Source organism: Paramormyrops kingsleyae, chromosome 25 (assembly GCF_048594095.1).
Source record: "Paramormyrops kingsleyae isolate MSU_618 chromosome 25, PKINGS_0.4, whole genome shotgun sequence".
In the NCBI taxonomy this organism is placed as follows: Eukaryota; Metazoa; Chordata; class Actinopteri; order Osteoglossiformes; family Mormyridae; genus Paramormyrops; species Paramormyrops kingsleyae.
Window position 1 is genome coordinate 9271310 of NC_132821.1, and position 17832 is coordinate 9289141.

Consider the following 17832-nt stretch of genomic DNA (forward strand, 5'->3'; position numbering starts at 1 on the left):
GCGCCGTGCTTCTCGCAAGCCAGTCATGCTCATGCACCAATCAGAAGTGGCCCAAGAAGGCGTATAGGCCCACAAACAGCAAACACGTGAAACCCAAGGAAAATGTTACGTTCGCGGTAGTGGTGTGCGATACTACAAGATTTGGTATCGATGCGATACCAAGTAAATACAGGGAAAGTATCGCCGATACGATACCGATATCGATACTTCTTAATAATTAAGGTGGATGCATCATCAAATTGCTAAAACTGAATTAATTTTCATTACCTTTAGGTGTTTTTGTGATTTTTTTTTTTATTAATTAGGTAAAACCCAAGACAGAATTTGGGCAAAGTTTATATGTAAATAAATACTGCAGCGCGGAGCTTGTAAATAGTTCTCAGTAATCCCTTGTGTGATTATAAATGTGCTGTGTGTTATGTCATGTATAGCGGTTAATGTTTATTGTTGTATGTAGTGTGTGTGTGTGTGTGTGTGTATGTGTGCGTGCGCCAACCATGTGTATGAGTAGTAAACGGGGCGACGTGCACGGTGAGCAGTGCCGGTGTGTGCGTTGTAGTAGTGCGGGTGTAATAAACGCCATCTGATGATTAAACCCCGAACTATCCCTGCTGTTTAATTATTGCGAGCATGACTCAGCCACCCACTATTATAATACTTTATTATAAATATTATAGTGTGTGTCCGCCCGCCTGCGCCTGTTTGCTAGCCTGGCCCGCTGAGTCACGTGACAGCCGGGAGCGGCAATTGAGAGCAGCAGCGCGAACACAGACAGCCGCAGTGCATTCGGGAGAGAGATTGAAACTGAAGTATCGATCTCATTGAACTGGTATCGATCAATATCAATACCAACATTATTATCCATATTATCGATACTTGGATCGATCCGCCCACCACTACAGGAGTCTGCATTTGGTCTACCCTCTTAGTTCACTGGTTTATTCTGGCTGTATACAGTTGTGAACATGCAAAGGGGATATAGTAGGTATGTGAAGAGCGCGACCAACATGGCCGCCTTTTTTGTTCCAGATTCCTGTTCCACCATCGGGTCATCTGAGCGCTGGGTATACCCCAGAAAATACGCATTCTTATTGTATCGCATTGCGGAATTCCGCGGTATTCCCACTGATAACATAGATGGGGAACCCCTCTTCGTCCTCCGTTTTGAATTTTCCTTTTCCGGAAACGTTGAAAAATACACTCGATTTCAACATACAAAAACCACTTCAAAGGATTAAGTGACGCTTTTGAAAGCTAAATTGACATATTGTTTATCATTTCATCTTTCTAATCCTGCAGTTTCATAGCTTTCTATGAATCAGAAAAAAAGTTTACTGACCAGAACACCGGCAGCATACAGGATCGTCACGGGCCAAAAATCCTGAAATCTGCTGTATGTTCATCAGTGATTTGTTGCATCAATATGCCATGATATTAGGGAAATAGATGTGAAAAACCTGCGAGTGCAAATTCACACTTCTGACTACTATCTTCCCGTAAATACACCTTCATCTTCTTCAGCATGTTTTTTTACTGGAAGGCCAGGATTGGTTGTTACCTTACCTGCAGCTTTATGATTGGCTAGAATATGAATTAATTTGATTGGTGGCTATGCGAGCAAATGTTTATCTGCAAAGCTAGACAAGTTAGTGCCAAAATTATTTATATGCGCAAGTGTGAATTTGCACTCGCAGGTTGGTATTTGCAAGAGGACTTGGATTTGCAATACAGGTTTTGTACTTGAAAATCATTCTATCTTTGTAAAAAATATTTTTATGAAGATGTTTGGTTTCGCATTTACAAAAAATATTGACTTGTATTTGCAAAATATTTTTTTTTGCGAATGAAAATTGTGTTCAGTGCGAGCAAATTTCTTTTTACGGGTGCAAATTGGAAAGTACACATACAAGTACATATGGCACTATTCTGACTCCATACAATAATGTCAGCAGAATCAAAGCAGCTGCGGGACGGATCCGCGGGACGAGCGCGCGAAGCTTCATTTTCTGGAATCTGACAGGATCACCACAGCTTACGGTCGAGGAAAACCGAGGAAACCGCTTCATTGAGGTACGTACGAGTCACATAGTGCGATCAAAATATGCTAGAAGACAACTAGTAGCTTTTTGATTATGGTGGGTCGTTAATTGTTAAGTTAATCTTAACATCTGAGACTGTTAGCTATAGCGATCTTACTAAAATAAGCGTGGGTCGGTTAATAAAAGACAACTGAGAGTTAATATACTGTGAAATATGTTTTTATTTCAATTAATTGTATTCTTCAGGTGAGTTTAGTAGATTTAAAATGTGCAGAAACATTTGACATTCAATAGCACACTGTCTCCATTCTAGGTTCGGCCACATATCCAAGTTTAAGTATTGTTTTTTTATTCTTATTGTGTAATTCTAGCTATCTGGAAAGAGTAGAAATACCATCGTGTAAAACTGTTGTCTGACAATTATACAATACAAATTGGGGGAAAAACGTTTAAACGTTAATGAGTAAGTCAGAATCTCAGTGCACGGAGGAGTTCATTGCATTCATTGTTTATTTGCTTATATACCTTACTGTCTCATTCTTTTTCCCATGTAATGTTTCTCAGTAAATTTAAGAAAACCGTTTTGTAGCAACACAGTTTATTATATTTTCAGGACCCGAACTCGAGCAGCCGCAACTTCAGTCTTTTCCTCTTGATAAAACAATCCCCGTGAGTGTGACTACTGACACCTAGTGGTCAGGTTAATACTGGCAACTCAAATACATTCTATCACCACATCCCCTTTCCTTTAGATGTAAAGAACAAGTTATTCCAAGGAGTTATGCAAACGTATCGATTGAATAACCATTAAACAAACACTGTATAAATTGTAAGACTTAATACAGAAAATGACAGCCTCCAGAATTATTGAGCAGTCACAATCAACAAACCGCATTTTTTTTTTAAACTCAAATGACTCTTTTATGATTAGGCACTATTTACAGGTCAAGTCTATCAGGGGGCTTTACTGTGCGTTTAGATCTTCGCAGTACAGGTGAATGCATGGCTTCAGCTGGTTCCTTGTCAGCCAGTACTGGAAGCGGTTCAGGGGTTTTTGATGATTCTACACAGTCAATGTCCTCTGGAGACAAATCCGCTAGCACTGTCTCTTTCGTTTTCAACTGACTCCTCCGATTTCTTCACAGGATTTGACCATCTTCTGTCCTGACAGTGTAAGATCTCGGGTTCACCTCCTCTAGGACTGTGGCTCTGCTAGACCATATACTGCAATCCCCAAGTCTTACTGTGCCATTATTGGAGAGTGGTTCCAATCCTTTTGATGTCTTGTCATAATTTGTCTTTTGTCGCTGTCTCAGGAGCTGTTGTTTCCTCTTTAGATTTTTGTTCTTCTTTGGTGTTGCTAAGCAAGGACGTGTGGTTCGTAATCTGCGTCCCATCAGGATTTCCGCAGGAGACACACCATGTTCTAATGGTGAAGCACGGTAATTCAGCAGAGCTAAATAAGGGTCTGATCGACTGTCTCCTGCTTTCTTGAGTAGTAACGGCACAATGTGTACTCCTTTCTCCGCTTTCCCATTCGACTGTGGATATAATGGGCTCGATGTCACATGTTGAAACCCATACTCCTCAGCAAATCTCTGAAAGTCTTTGCTACTGTAGCATGGCCCATTATCACTACAAACAACCTGTGGGATGCCGTGTCTCGCAAAGATGGACTTCATCTGTGTTATCACACCCACAGTAGATGCACTGGTAAGCAACGCAATCTCTGGATAGTTTGACAGATAGTCTATCACAAGCAAGTAGTTTTGTCCATCCAGGAAAAATAAGTCAGTCCCAACTTTCTGCCATGGTGTGTCCGGTGGGTCATTGACAATCATTGGCTCCTTCTGTTGCTTAGCTCGATGCTTCAGACACGTATCACAGGTTGACACCATCCTGTGAATGTCGCCGTTTATTCCAGGCCAATAGATTGCAGTTCTAGCCCTTCTTTTACATTTTTCTGCTCCAAGGTGGCCCTCATGTAGCCTTTTCAACATCTCTTGATGCAGTGACTCTGGGATGATGACCCTGTTCTGTCTCAGCAGAAGTCCTTTGACCACACTCAGCTCTGTTCTGATATTGTAGTACTGGGCACATTCTCCTCTAGACCAGCCATCATTCAGATGCGTAATGACCTGCTGCAAGCAACTGTCTTTCTCAGTCTCCACTACAATTTGCTTGAGCTTTGCGTCTGTGACTTTAGGACATCCAAGAGCCTTTTGTTGTGCTGTTCTATCATGGAGCCCCACAGTACAATATCATCCACATAAACACGCACACCCTCAATGCCCTCAATTATGTGTTCCATAGTTCTGTGAAACACTTCAGGAGCGGAGGAAATTCCAAATGGCATCCTTAAAAAGGAGTATCGGCCAAAGGGCGTGTTAAATGTGCAATACCTTGTGCTGCCCTTATGTAGTTTCAGCTGCCAAAAGCCTTGGGATGCGTCCAGCTTTGTAAAGAACTTGGCTCCTGCCATCTCGCTTATGATTTCTTCTCGTGTCGGAATTTGATAATGTTCTCTCTGAATGTTGGAATTTAAGTCCTTTGGATCCATACACACGCGTAGCGCACCATTTGCTTTTTTCACACACACCATTGAATTGACCCACTCAGTAGGCTCTTCCACTTTTTCGATGACTCCCATCGATGTCATTCTCTCCAATTCTTGTCTCAGTTTCTCACGAAGAGGTGCAGGAACCCTTCTTGGGGCAAGGAATACTGGCTGTGCATCTTTTTTCAACTGTATTTTGTAGGTGAAGGGTAATACTCCAAATCCTTCAAAGATGTCTGGAAACTGTGCCACTATATTTTTCACAGTGTCCTTTGTCTCTCCACTATTTATGAGTTATACTCTTTTCACCAGACCTAGGTCTTCACATGCCTTGTCTCCCAACACAGAATCATGTCCACCTGGAACAACCACAAACTTGAGGTGATGTATTTTGTTTCTCATTTTTACCTGTAGTCTGCATGTTCCTTTTGTTGGGATGTGCTGTCCATTATAGGCTTTGAGTCGCACTGTTTTTGGGCCTATTCGTGGCTTAATTTTTATTGCTCTGACATCAGGCTCTGAAATCAGATTGACTACACACTTCACTGTATCTAGCTTGAGTGACACGATAATTTCCAGAGCTGTCATCCACTTGTCCTGCGCAACAGTATTTACATCAGTCTGTTCTGTTATTTCCTGACTGGAATCATCCTGCTCCACCAGGCCAATAAAAAATTTGTCACTGAGATCTGTTTCCTCCACTGCATGGACACGCTCCTTTTGACCCTGTTTGGCTTTGGAAAAGCACTGTTTGGCAAAATGATTCTGCCCTTTACATTTAGCACAGCCTTTGCCATAAGCTGGACACTGCTTTGGGAGGTGTCTTCTACTACATCTCTGGCAATTAAACAGTTCTTTCTCCTTTTGTTGCTTCATTTTACTCATCACACATCTCTGCATCTTCCCTGTTACTGCAGCTACAGCTGAACTGTCAATTCCACTTGTCTTTGCAGTTTCATAAAATGTTTTAGCATGCTGAAGTGCTATTTCACTGGCATGACATATACGCATAGCACCATTCAAGGTAAGCTCCGTCTCTCTCAAGAGCCTCTCCCTTACTTTTTTATCAGTGATGCCAAACACAATTTGGTCTCGAATCAGAGTCCTGCAACTGTCTGAAGTTGCATGTTTTTGCTTTCAACTTTAAATCCATTAAGAAACTGTCAAAAGTCTCCCCCTGTTGCTGCAGAAGAGAACGGAAAACATACCTTTCAAAAGTCTCATTCTTTTTCCCATGTAATGTTTCTTATTAAATTTAAGAAAACCGTTTTTGTAGCAACACAGAGTTTATTATATTTTCAGGACCCGAACTCGAGCAGCCGCAACTTCAGTCTTTTCCTCCTGATAAAACAATCCCCGTGAGTGTGACTACTGACACCTAGTGGTCAGGTTAGTACTGGCAACTCAAATACATTCTATCGCCACAGTAGGCTATATGCATTGATTATTATGACAGAATTCTGTGGTGGTGTGAAATTGATCTGTGCACCCGCGCAGAGATTTGCGCACTTGTATTTCAATCTTGTACACCCCTGCAACAAAAGGCAGACTCTGCTTGTAATAGAATTCATCACAGAATGTAAAGACATGAAATGACTATTGAAGGAAAATGTTTACCATAGATTCAAAAGTGTCAAAAAGGGTAGTAATATTTTATGGATTGTGTATTTAAATGTATAACAATTTCTTTTTCAGATGTTTTTAGTCGTTGAATTTCTGGATACCAAGACTGCTAATGTTATAGCTGAGTCATGGTTTGAGGATGGTGTCACTTGGTGGCCAAATTATACTAGTGATGAATGCATAAACAGAGCTGTACAAAAATGTGAGGAACCAGGGACTGGCTTGTCTCTTGTAGAGACAAAATTCAACCCAACTGGGTTCTGAAATATACAGACTGCATAATGACCATAATTAAAATTCTAATTATCAATTTGATTCACCAAGATTTGCTTATTTGATGTATACAAATGCCTGTTGCTGTGTCAATAATGTATTCCTTAAATTACATAAATTTAAGTCAGTACTTGGTTGAGTTGGAACACTTGTACTATTTTTTTTTTACATTTGGCATTAGTTTCTTTTCAAAGAAAAGGACAGCAGTGTAAATTATTGCTGAAATGGAATCTTAAAAATGTACTCTGCTTAATAAACTACTTAGCTAGTATAGTGACCAAAGTGAAATAATAGTTCAACTTGAGCTCAGTGTGTAAACAATGTGCTTTGTAAGACACAACAGCAGGTAAGGTTGTAGCCTTGCTGTTGGAGTTTGCATGCATGAAAACAGCATTACTTAAAGGATCAGATTATGCCACAAAATGCAACTGCTTGTGTACTTTGTGTAAAGTGATACATTTAAGCATTTCTTACGTGTGAGTTTGCATTTATTGATATTTTGTGAATTCTGATCAGGTGATTATGGAAAGGCAAGAGAGAGCACATACTAGGTGTTGTGCTGCTATGGTAATATTCCATAATTATCAAATAATTAAGTAAAAGGTAGTTTGTAGTGTGGCTATTAGTCCTGCACAACTTCAAAGGTCAAATGACACAGGGATTCATTGATAAGATCTATAGTGTAGACTAATTGAATGTTTAGTGTCTGGTTGAATTTAAGCAATTCTTACTCATTTTAATGCAGTTTATTGATGTAGTTTAAACAAACTGAACAAGTCTGATACAAGGAGTCTCTGTCGGTTTTGACTGTTTTTACTCATGCCAAAATATTGACTACGCTTGACTGTGATTTGTTTTGTTTGTTAGGCAAGTTTTTGGTGATACAGACTCAGACAATGAACTAGAAGTGGGTAAAAAGAGGAGATGCAGCAATATCTCCTCTGCACCAGCACCACCTATTCCTCCACCTACTCCTGACATACCATCTCATTCAGCTTGCCAGACCTCTACTGGACCTCTGCTAAACCTGAGGCATACTGAATATCCTTGTTTTACGAGTATGTTCCTTTGTTTTCGTTGAATCATTCTGTAAGCACCGGTTATGCTAATATCCACCTATTAAACATTAATATAACTATTCAGTCAGCTTAGTTCCGAAGGACTGACAGTTACTGTAACTACATGTGCTTAGCAGAACTCAGCCAGATGAGTCATTGAAAGTTGTTTAATTTACTGCTATGATAGTGAATTCTTTTATATGGCTGTTTATTTCTAATCATTGTCATTTTTCACAGCTGTACCACCTGCCCCCATTACGACATTTGGCATGCCTTCCAGTCCTCTGCACCACTTCTCCATTAGACATTCTGAACACGGTCGTTACACAGGTACTATACTTTTATGATTACTTTATAAAGCTTTGCTCATCAAAGCGATCACTTGCATGCATTCTACTTGCCTCTCTCCAGCTCCAGTGCCTGCAGTTGTCACCCCCATCTCTCACATGCCCTCAAGCTCTATGAGCCAGGTCTCTGCTATACCTCTTTCTGATGAACATCAGGACCATTCATTTAACCCCAGGTTTAGACTGGGGAGGACAGGCACTGGACCTATTCCTTGCTCTGGTAAAATTCTTTCAATTTGAAAACTGAGTCTGTGACTAAACGATGTTTAAAAGAACTTGGTAGATAATATTGTCCTTCTGACCACATTATGAATATATATGTAATAAACCTAAATCAACAATTTTAATTAAATACTTTCCCAACTCTTTGTAGCCGCTCAACTGCACATCCTAACACTGTTGGAACATATCAAGGTACAGCAGATGCAGCTTGCTGCTGCCATTAGTAATCTCACTGCACGTATGGCGACAGACACCATGTCTGAAGTTGAGGAGTTGGAGGAGTGGCTTAAAGATTCAAGAAACTCGCATGCTAAGCAAACCATGGTATTGTAACCTTTTTTAATTTAAATAATTTTAAATGTAAATAAAACTGCATCATTACTGTGCCAATATACTGCTTATATTGTATCAGATCTCTGAATATTGACTACTTTCATCGTTTACCATTAACATAGTTCATGAAAACGGCAAAACCGAATAATAAATTAGGTTTAACGTTCAGATAAACCCTGAATTGTTTGTATGACATGATTTGATGCACAATCAGGAGCTCCTACAGTTGGTTTTCACAGTTTGTATGTACAGTCGAACCTCGTTACAACGTACCCCGTTTATAACGTTTACACCAATACGACGTTCAAATTTCTATGTCCCGAATTCGCGTAATGCATTATTCCATTTGCCGGTATCGCTTAGAACATATACCTTTACAGCGTAAACTTCGATATAACGTATGATTTTCAGAGGAAAATAGGCAAACTGACCTTCGTTACAACGTACAGCCTCATCTTCCGAGCGTGCGCACAATTCAGAATCGGCTGTTGCCGGCCATCTACATCGCTTAGCAACGCCTAACTGTATGAACCTATCCTCACGAAGCATTCCACGCCAGCCGGACTCCTTGCATGCAGCCCCCGTTTTTTCATGGTTTTGCATGGTGTCATGCTGCCGCATATCAAGCAAGATGCCTGCTAAAAGGAAACGGATTTCGCTGACCGACAAGGTGGAAATAATTCAGAATTATACATGGCAGACTTATACTGCCGATGCGAACTAAGTTCTGAAACTGTGTGGTTATTGGGGTAGTTGTGTGACATATAGTGAAAGAAATTAACAAAAGACAGATGTCTAACACATGTATCGAAATTTATTTCAGCCAATTGAATCATATACAGGTGCATAATTTCGGTTTGACATTAGGTTACAGTAAGGCGATTTGAACGATAACGCAAAATCCACTGCCAGCTTATGTCGGCTGTCTATGAGTAACTGATATTAACCTAGTTTGAAGAATATAGTTCCTATTATATTCTTCAAACTACACAAGCTGTATGTCATAGTGTCAACTTGAGGGGCGTTTTCTAAAAGTTTTTTTTATATACATTTTGTGTTCTATCATTCATTTTGAGGGACTTGGTTACAACGTATTATGGTTATAACGTACAAATTCTTAATGTCCCCCGAGGTACGTTGTAACGAAGTTCGACTGTATACTTATCTTTGCCTTTTTATATGAAATATTTTTCTCTTCTCAGATTTCTGCTCTGGGTACTACAGGAGGACAAACACTAAGTCACATGGAACATACTTTCAAGGTTTTTCTCAGATGCAGTAGCCAAACAAATAAACTGTAAAGGAGTTAATGGGAAGAAGTGCTTTAAAGAAATACATACAAGAAGTTTGTTGATCAGTAAGTATGGTATATACACAGAAGCTGGGTATTAGACACCTTTCCTGCAGGGCTGTTTATTTTATGGTACATAGGGCAAAGATACTACTTTTTTTTTTAATCAGTTTTTTTTTTTTTAACTATGTGAGTTTGTGTTTCTTTTAAACATTTCAACATTGCAAGAACTCAGAAATAATTGGACAATTGGCTATGAATGTTTCTTGGGCAGCTATGTTTTATTTCAGCATTAGGTCACGCATGTCTTTGAGTTGACTGATAGTTGAGAGTTTCTATTTAGATTATACACAACAGGTAAAATATAATGCAAAAAGTCCATACACCTCTAACTCCGTCCCTGCAAACAGAAAGGCACAGCATGTAGTAATTCATCATGTGTAGTAATTCCTCAAGTTATGCCTCACGTGACCAATTTTGATCAATTAAAATTAATATTTTAATCACTGACATAGCTGTTTTTTCCTTAGCTGATCTGCATTACACCAAAGCTTTCAAAATACAGTGTAGCAGATACTGAGAGAGATTCTTACGCCGTCCATTGGTTTAACCGGGCATCTGACTGGAGGTGGCCGGAAAGAACGTGCAAGAGCCAAAGAGGCTTCAACTGAGGTCAAATTTAGAAGGAAGAAGCATTATGGCTGTGTGTGTTTTTTAGCTTTGAAGATTTTTGCACTTGGTTCAATTTTAAAAATGTGACTTGGGTTGTCTTGGTTAGTCTGAGGCTTGACTCGTGTTCACAACATAGTAAGTATGTGGAATCGTATTTTCTGAGCAATAGCTGCTAACCTCCAAAAAGAAAATGGGACTGAAAGAGATAGGTACATTGGGTTTGCATTTTGAGGTAAAGATGGTGACATTTTAAGAATATCAAGTCTGGGAGCCCAGGGGGGTATTCCAGAAAGCAGGTTATGTGACATACCCGGGTAAGTTTAAGGGTAAGTTAGTGGATAACCTCATCTTTCAGTTCCAAAAACGGAGGTTAACTTTCTGGGTATGTACGTAACCATAGCAGCTTACTCTCTGAAGATAACCTGCTCAGTAGCAGGTTATGTTCCAGGGTCGGTTTGTTGCAGAAGGTTACTGAGCATGGCGTGCCCTTTTGATGACGATCCTGTGGACATGGAGGCACAAATTATACAAGGTTTTTTTCGCCGGGAGAGAGTTATAAGACCACGTATTGATATCTTTTCATTTCCTAATGATTATTTGAAAAAGCGTTATCGGTTTTCAAAAGAATCATTAATTTACTTAACATCTCTTGAAACCGCATATTGCAAATGTCACAAACCCAAACCGCCTGTCTGCGCTTAGCACAGAAAACATTCTGTACATAGCACTTCGGTTTTTTGCGTCAGGGCATTTTTTGTACAATATGGGCGACGCAGAGCATGTGGGAAAGGCAACTGTGTGTAGAGCCGTTCGCACAGTATGTCTGGTACTTAACGCTTCTTACACACGTTTGTACAGTTCCCTGTCCATAAAGCTCTGCGTGTTATTAAAGAGGAATTCCACAGAGTGGTAGGTTTGTCCTTTGTAGTAAAATCTATGATGCATATTTAATATGTAGTCATACTATTTATATCTATACATGTATTCATCCTGCACACACACACACTTGATACTTCCATATATGACTTTCTGTTTCAGGGTTTCCAAATGTAATTTGGAATACATGTAATACATGTATAGTGACAATAAAAGGCATTCATTCATTCATAATTGGGTGCATTGATGACACCTACATTCCTATTAGGCTATTAAAGCTCCTTCAATAAATGAGGGAGACTATGTTAATAGGAAATCTATTCATAGTATCAATGTGCAGGTAACTTGATTTTGTATCCTTAATTTTTTGCCTTGTTACAATCATCAAACTCATTACTTTTTTCCACTAACTATAGGTAATCATTACAGGACAGTACAATGCTGGTTACCACTGGTTGCCCTCAGAAGGGGTGAGGGGAGGTGGTGGTGGGCCCCCGCCAGTTAGACGGGCTTCAGCCTTTTTTCTATTAGCTACATGACAGAAAGAATATACTAAATCGTGTTTAATAAATAGTTCAGTGATCGCGTAGGGAGTTTTTCCTTGCCACTGTCGCCTATGGCTTACTCACTGGGGGCTTTGGGTGGGGATGCTGTAAAGCGCTTTGGGACAATGTAATGTTGTGATAATGCGCTATACAAAAATAAATTTGTTGTTGTTGTTGTTGTGTAATCAAATATTACCTTTTTGCAGAATGTTTTTGTGTTTCATTTTGACTTGGCTCAAAGTTCTTCTGGCTCCAGAAGGATTACACCTTATTAAATAAGAAACCATATATTCCTAGTCGATACACATTGTTATTTTAACCTAAAGAAATGAATGGCAGGACAAGTAAATGCTTTCATAGTGATTTAACAGTCAAAAGGATGCGGAAGCGGTGTTTAATTATTTTGCATTATAATAAAAGGGGAGGCGATGTCAAATTTGCAATTTAATACACACGCATTTACTCTGTCCGTTATTTTTTGCCAAGCCAACTCTTTCTTTAGCCGATGCAGCCGTATTGCTTTTTTTCATTATTATTGGCTTGAATTCGTCATATGCGTGCATTAAAACTTCCAACTCCGCCTCTGTGAAGTATGCCGCTCTCTTTTTTTCACTTTGATTTTTCATTCTGACTCGTGAAATCGGCGATCAATTGAAAACGTCTTTATGTATGCACGGTGCACGCGCATTAACTCTGGGTAACCAATAGGAGGTTGATTGAACTTACTCTTCTCAGGTGTTTTGGAACCGACATACTCATGGTATGCGGGTTTGGGGTATATCAACCCAGAGGTTAAGATTTACCAAATGGTAAGTTAACCAAGCTTTCTGGAATACCCCCCAGGTGTCTGAGACATTAACCTTTTGTCTTTATGGACTTCCTGACCACTGGGTAGGGTCCCAAAGTAAATGTGAATGCTAATCTTTGTCGCTATGATAATGTGAAGGTCTGGGTGATACTGTCAGGCTGATTAGATTAGCACCTATGCATTTGAAAGGCACTGCTATGCTGATGAGATCAGGGCTGGGGAACTTCCAGGCTGATGCCTGGACTATACTTTGAGAGAATGTAATGTTGTGATAATGCGCTATACAAAAATAAATTTGTTGTTGTCGTTGTTGTTGTTGTACTATGCTTTGTTTAGATTGTCTCCACCTCTGTGTATCCCTCCGCCCTTCAAACATATAAACTCTCCCGAGCTGAGTTTTAGTCAGACTTGGATGACTACAGCGACACACGGCAAGTTCTCAATAAAGAGTAACTTCTGCTTGAAAGATATCCCAAGGTCTCCTGGTCTCTGCTTCGACAAAGGAAAAAGTTTCCAACATAAGCAACAACGGACAGGTTTGCCAATGGCATTCCACACAAAAATAGGCTTAAAAATAAAGGAATCATAAGAACATAAGAACTATACAAACGAGAGGAGGCCATTCGGCCCATCAAGCTCGCTTGGGGAGAACTTAACTAATAGCTCAGAGTTGTTAAAATCTTATCTAGCTCTGATTTAAAGGAACCCAAGGATTCAGCTTGCACTACATTATCAGGAAGACTATTCCATACTCTGACTACACGCTGTGTAAAGAAGTGCTTCCTTAAATCCAGTTTGAAATGTTCTCCCGCTAATTTCCACCTATGGCCACGAGTTCTTGTATTTGAACTAATGCTGAAGTGATTATTTGGTTGAACAGCATCCAAACCTGTTAGAATCTTATATACCTGGATCGTGTCCCCCCTCAGTCTCCTTTGCTTGAGGCTGAACAGATTTAGCTCAACTAACCTTTCCTCGTATGACATTCCTCTAAGACCAGGAATCATTCTTGTGGCCCTACGCTGCACCTTTTCTAAGGCCGCAATGTCCTTTTTAAGATATGGTGACCAAACCTGCACACAATATTCTAGGTGAGGTCTCACCAAGGAATTGTATAATCTTAGCATTACCTCCCTTGACTTAAACTCCACACACCTGGAGATATACCCCAACATCCTATTGGCCTTTTCTATTGCTTCCTCGCACTGGCGAGAATGAGACATGGAAGCATCAACATATATACCAAGGTCTTTCTCATAATCAGTTACCTTTATTTCAGTAGGTCCCATAAAATACCTGTACTTTATATTTCTGCTCCCTACATGGAGTACCTTACATTTGTCTATGTTAAATTTCATCTGCCAGGTATTGGCCCAGTCACTAATTAAATCAAGATCTCGCTGTAGCTGCTGAGTCGCTAGTTCAGTATCTGCTACACCACCCACCTTGGTGTCATCTGCAAATTTCACCAGTTTACTGTATATATTGGTGTCTATATCATTTATGTAAATTAGGAACAATAGTGGTCCTAAAATTGAACCCTGCGGCACCCCACTATGAACGCAGGCCCACTGTGACATTGTGCCTCTTATAACTACTCGCTGCGTCCTATCTGTTAACCAGTTATCAATCCAGGTCGCTACAGTTCCTAAAATACCTGTCGCTTTGAGTTTAAGTAAGAGCCTCTTGTGGGGGACAACATAAATCAGTGGGCTTAATAGCATAAAGAATAAACAGGCTAAGCATCCACGTTTTAAATTCCTCATTTTTTTCTGTTGATGCTGCTGCTGCGTCTCTATAAAATAAATTTTCACTGACAGCATTACGTGAAATTAAAAAAATCCTATTAGACCTACTTTGAATGAATTTTTTGATTACCAATATTTACTTTATTTAGGAATAAACTGGTGACCTGCAACCTCTCCACGTGTCAGCTGTGAATCTCTTCACCTGGTGGAGACGGATTAAAGTAAAGCATTTGTAGTCCACAAAGAGCCCAGACACATGCTTATAGCCCCAGTAGTTTTAGAGTAACCCTTCAAAATATTAGGAGCATTATACACTGGGCCACTACCAATCTGATGCATGGCACACTGACCTGTAATAGATTGGAAATACACCAACGCACATTACATACTCAAACACACACCCCGTCTGCTCAAGGAATCATGCTTTTATTTTACAGTTTGCAAAGGAATTAGCAAGATAACCATAGCAAAATCACAGAGGTCAAAACAATGCAATCAGTGAAAATAGCCTAATTGATCAGGCCTGATCTGCAGCAGCATCACAGACAATATAAAATGTACTCAGGCAAATAAAGCTGAAAACCTACAGTATCTGTGGAGCATAAAAACATGATGACTAATGGGACCATTTAAGGAAGCCTCAAGAATTACCAGTGTGACCCACAGGACAATCGTTCACATTAACATCTGGGATGAGGGGACACATACCTGGGATGGGCTTGCCAGCCTAGGGCGATTGTTTCATTGATGGCTGTTTTGCACCTCTCTGCGATGCACATGCAGGGCTATCCATCCCCCAACAGTCTGGGAACACAACAATTAGGCTGAGATCACGTAAACAGCAGGTCACGTAATAAAGCAGAGTGAGTCAAATAAATGTATTAACACTAGAACTATTGAGCTTTTTATTTTCTGGTGAAAAATACCTAGAACTACTAAGGCAGCACAGATTTCCACAGAGCCATCAGCTCAGACTTTGAAACAGACAGACAGACAGACTGTGAGGGAGAGTAACCACTGAGACAAAAGACAGAATGAGCATGTTATCAACCATGGAGCATGACTTCACTCAGCTTATGACATTTGGAGTGTGTGGAGTTTAAGTCAAGGGAGGTGATGTTACATTTATATAATTCCTTGGTAAGACCCCACCTAGAATATTGTGTGCAGGTTTGGTCACCATACCTTAAGAAGGACATTGCTGCCTTAGAAAAGGTGCAACGGAGGGCTACGAGAATGATTCCTGGTCTTAGTGGAATGTCTTATGAGGAGAGGTTAGCTGAGCTGAATCTGTTTAGCTTTGAGCAAAGGAAACTAAGGGGGGACATAATCCAGGTCTATAAGATTTTAACGGGTCTGGATGCTGTTCAGCCAAATGGCTATTTCAATATTAGTTTAAAAACTAGAACTCGTGGCCATAAGTGGAAATTAGCTGGAGAACATTTTAAAACAAATTTGAGGAAGCACTTATTTACACAGCGTGTAGTTAGAGTATGGAATAGTCTTCCTGCTAGTCTAGCGGAAGCTAAAACCCTGGGTTCCTTTAAATCAGAGCTAGATAAGATTTTAACAACTCTGAGCTATTAGTTAAGTTCTCCTCAAACGAGCTTGATGGGCCGAAAGGCCACCTCTCGTTTGTAAATTTCTTATGTTCTTATTACTTTTGTGTACAAACATACATTGGAGACTGATGTGTAAGCATGTTTTCACTCTATTCATTTCATTCTATTAGCAACTTTTCATTTCATTTTCACTCTTTTTTATAAATAAAACAGACTTGTGTTTCCATATATTTTGTGAATATGTGTCTTTCATATTTGCAGGTCAGTCAGTGTGTGGGATATTTTGTATAGATATGGCAGGCTTTTGTGAAGGTTTCCATGTCACACACAAAGGTTTGGGCTACCAGTCTGAGTAAATGCAAATGTTTCAGGTTTCACAGGTAATTGGTGTGTTTGCACAACAAAAGCAGGAGGGCAATGAAGCTAATGGCTCAGCGAGAATCAGTGGCAGGCCTAGTAGTGCTAGAACATTTACGCAGATTTGTGCAGGTTTAGTACTTCTAGCGTTAATGACATATTTTGGAAGGTTTTTTTCTTTTAACCAGTAATGCCGATAGCCCCATTGGATGAAGAGCAATACACCAAAATTTTAGGAACATTTTAGACTGAGCCTATCCTCCTGCTAATACTAGTAGTCACTGTATGTCAATTTGTCTGTGTCAGAACAGTACGGATTAGAACAATCTGTGGTACCATCTGTAATGCGATCTGGGCCCTTTAAGGCTGGCTCGCTTCAAATAGTGAGTGAGTGCGAGTGTGCGTTAGAGCAAGACGGGGGCGGGGTGGCAATTTCAGGCAGAAATTTCAGGGTAAAAACGGGGAAATCGAAATTGGATCATACTGGCAATGTTGCTCAGAATCGCTGTAGCTTTCCGATGGTATGCGCGGCGTTGCCGTGACCGACACATAAGAAAACAAACATTCATTATTACATTCTATTTATGTTAAATTGCGATCTTCCACATTAATCAAGAGGTAAAACTGACATAATTACAGCTCCGATAGCTTATATTAAAATCACCCCACAACATGGTTTTGAAATGGCAAAGACAGACACAAATCAAATGTATATGAGCAGCAACATAAGGGATCTGTTGTTTGGGTAAATTATATTATAGTATACTATATACATATGTGGTGTGGTGGCGAATTCGTGCAGAAGTTTTAGAACTGCACTCTATTTAGAAATATAAATTCGGTTCTTATCCTTCTTAAAAGTTACTTTGTTTCACATTTGAAATCGTCTTTCAAAGTGTCCCTCACAATGCCACTGGGGGTGGGGTGGGCGGGGCTACGTGGGGGGGGGGGGGCGGTCAGAATGGTATATTAAGAGGAGACCTCCACATGTACTGTTACTCTACCTCTGCTTCCAGCGAGACAAGAGCTAAAGACTCTGTAGAAGATTTCATCTATTGTTGAAGAATTTATCAAGAATGGCTTCCAAATTGTAAGTTATGATCAATTTATTATTGCATTTGAATCTGTAAAAACTGTGGATAAATTTGTTCTTCCTTGTATGTACTTTACTGACACTGTGTAAAAGTCTGACTATTTATTGATTGTTAAAATTTAAACTGCATCCATTACAAAACTAAAACAATTTTTCGAAGCAATTTAAGGGTAGAATACTATTTTTTCATTTGACTAAATAGTCAACATGATTATGATTAAGAAATTTATTGTCAAATGCATGGTAAAAACAGTCAGTTACACCGTACAATGAAAATCTTACTCCCACATGTTCCGTTGCATCGCCCTAAACATAGAACAGTAAACACAGAGTGACAATACAATGTGCATTACAAAAATAAATAATATTTAGACAAAGGCTATTGTGCAAACACATAAACATTCAGAAATAATTTACAATATTGTGCA

The 17832-nt window shown here is 39.7% G+C and overlaps 1 long non-coding RNA gene across 7 annotated transcripts; it reads left to right on the forward strand.

Annotated features, from left to right (window-relative positions):
- Positions 1–475: 475 nt before the first annotated feature.
- LOC140582713 (uncharacterized) lies at positions 476–10253 on the forward strand. 7 transcript variants are annotated; one of them, XR_011985535.1, is made up of 10 exons: positions 1645–1731; positions 1953–2070; positions 4909–4977; positions 5550–5620; positions 5899–5985; positions 7360–7550; positions 7788–7880; positions 7962–8117; positions 8271–8443; positions 9655–10253. It is a non-coding gene; the product is annotated as an uncharacterized lncRNA (long non-coding RNA). The 7 variants fall into 7 exon arrangements; XR_011985537.1 differs by lacking the exons at positions 4909–4977; positions 5550–5620; XR_011985538.1 differs by lacking the exons at positions 1645–1731; positions 4909–4977; positions 5550–5620; positions 5899–5985 and adding an exon at positions 476–985.
- The last annotated feature ends 7579 nt before the right edge of the window (positions 10254–17832 follow it).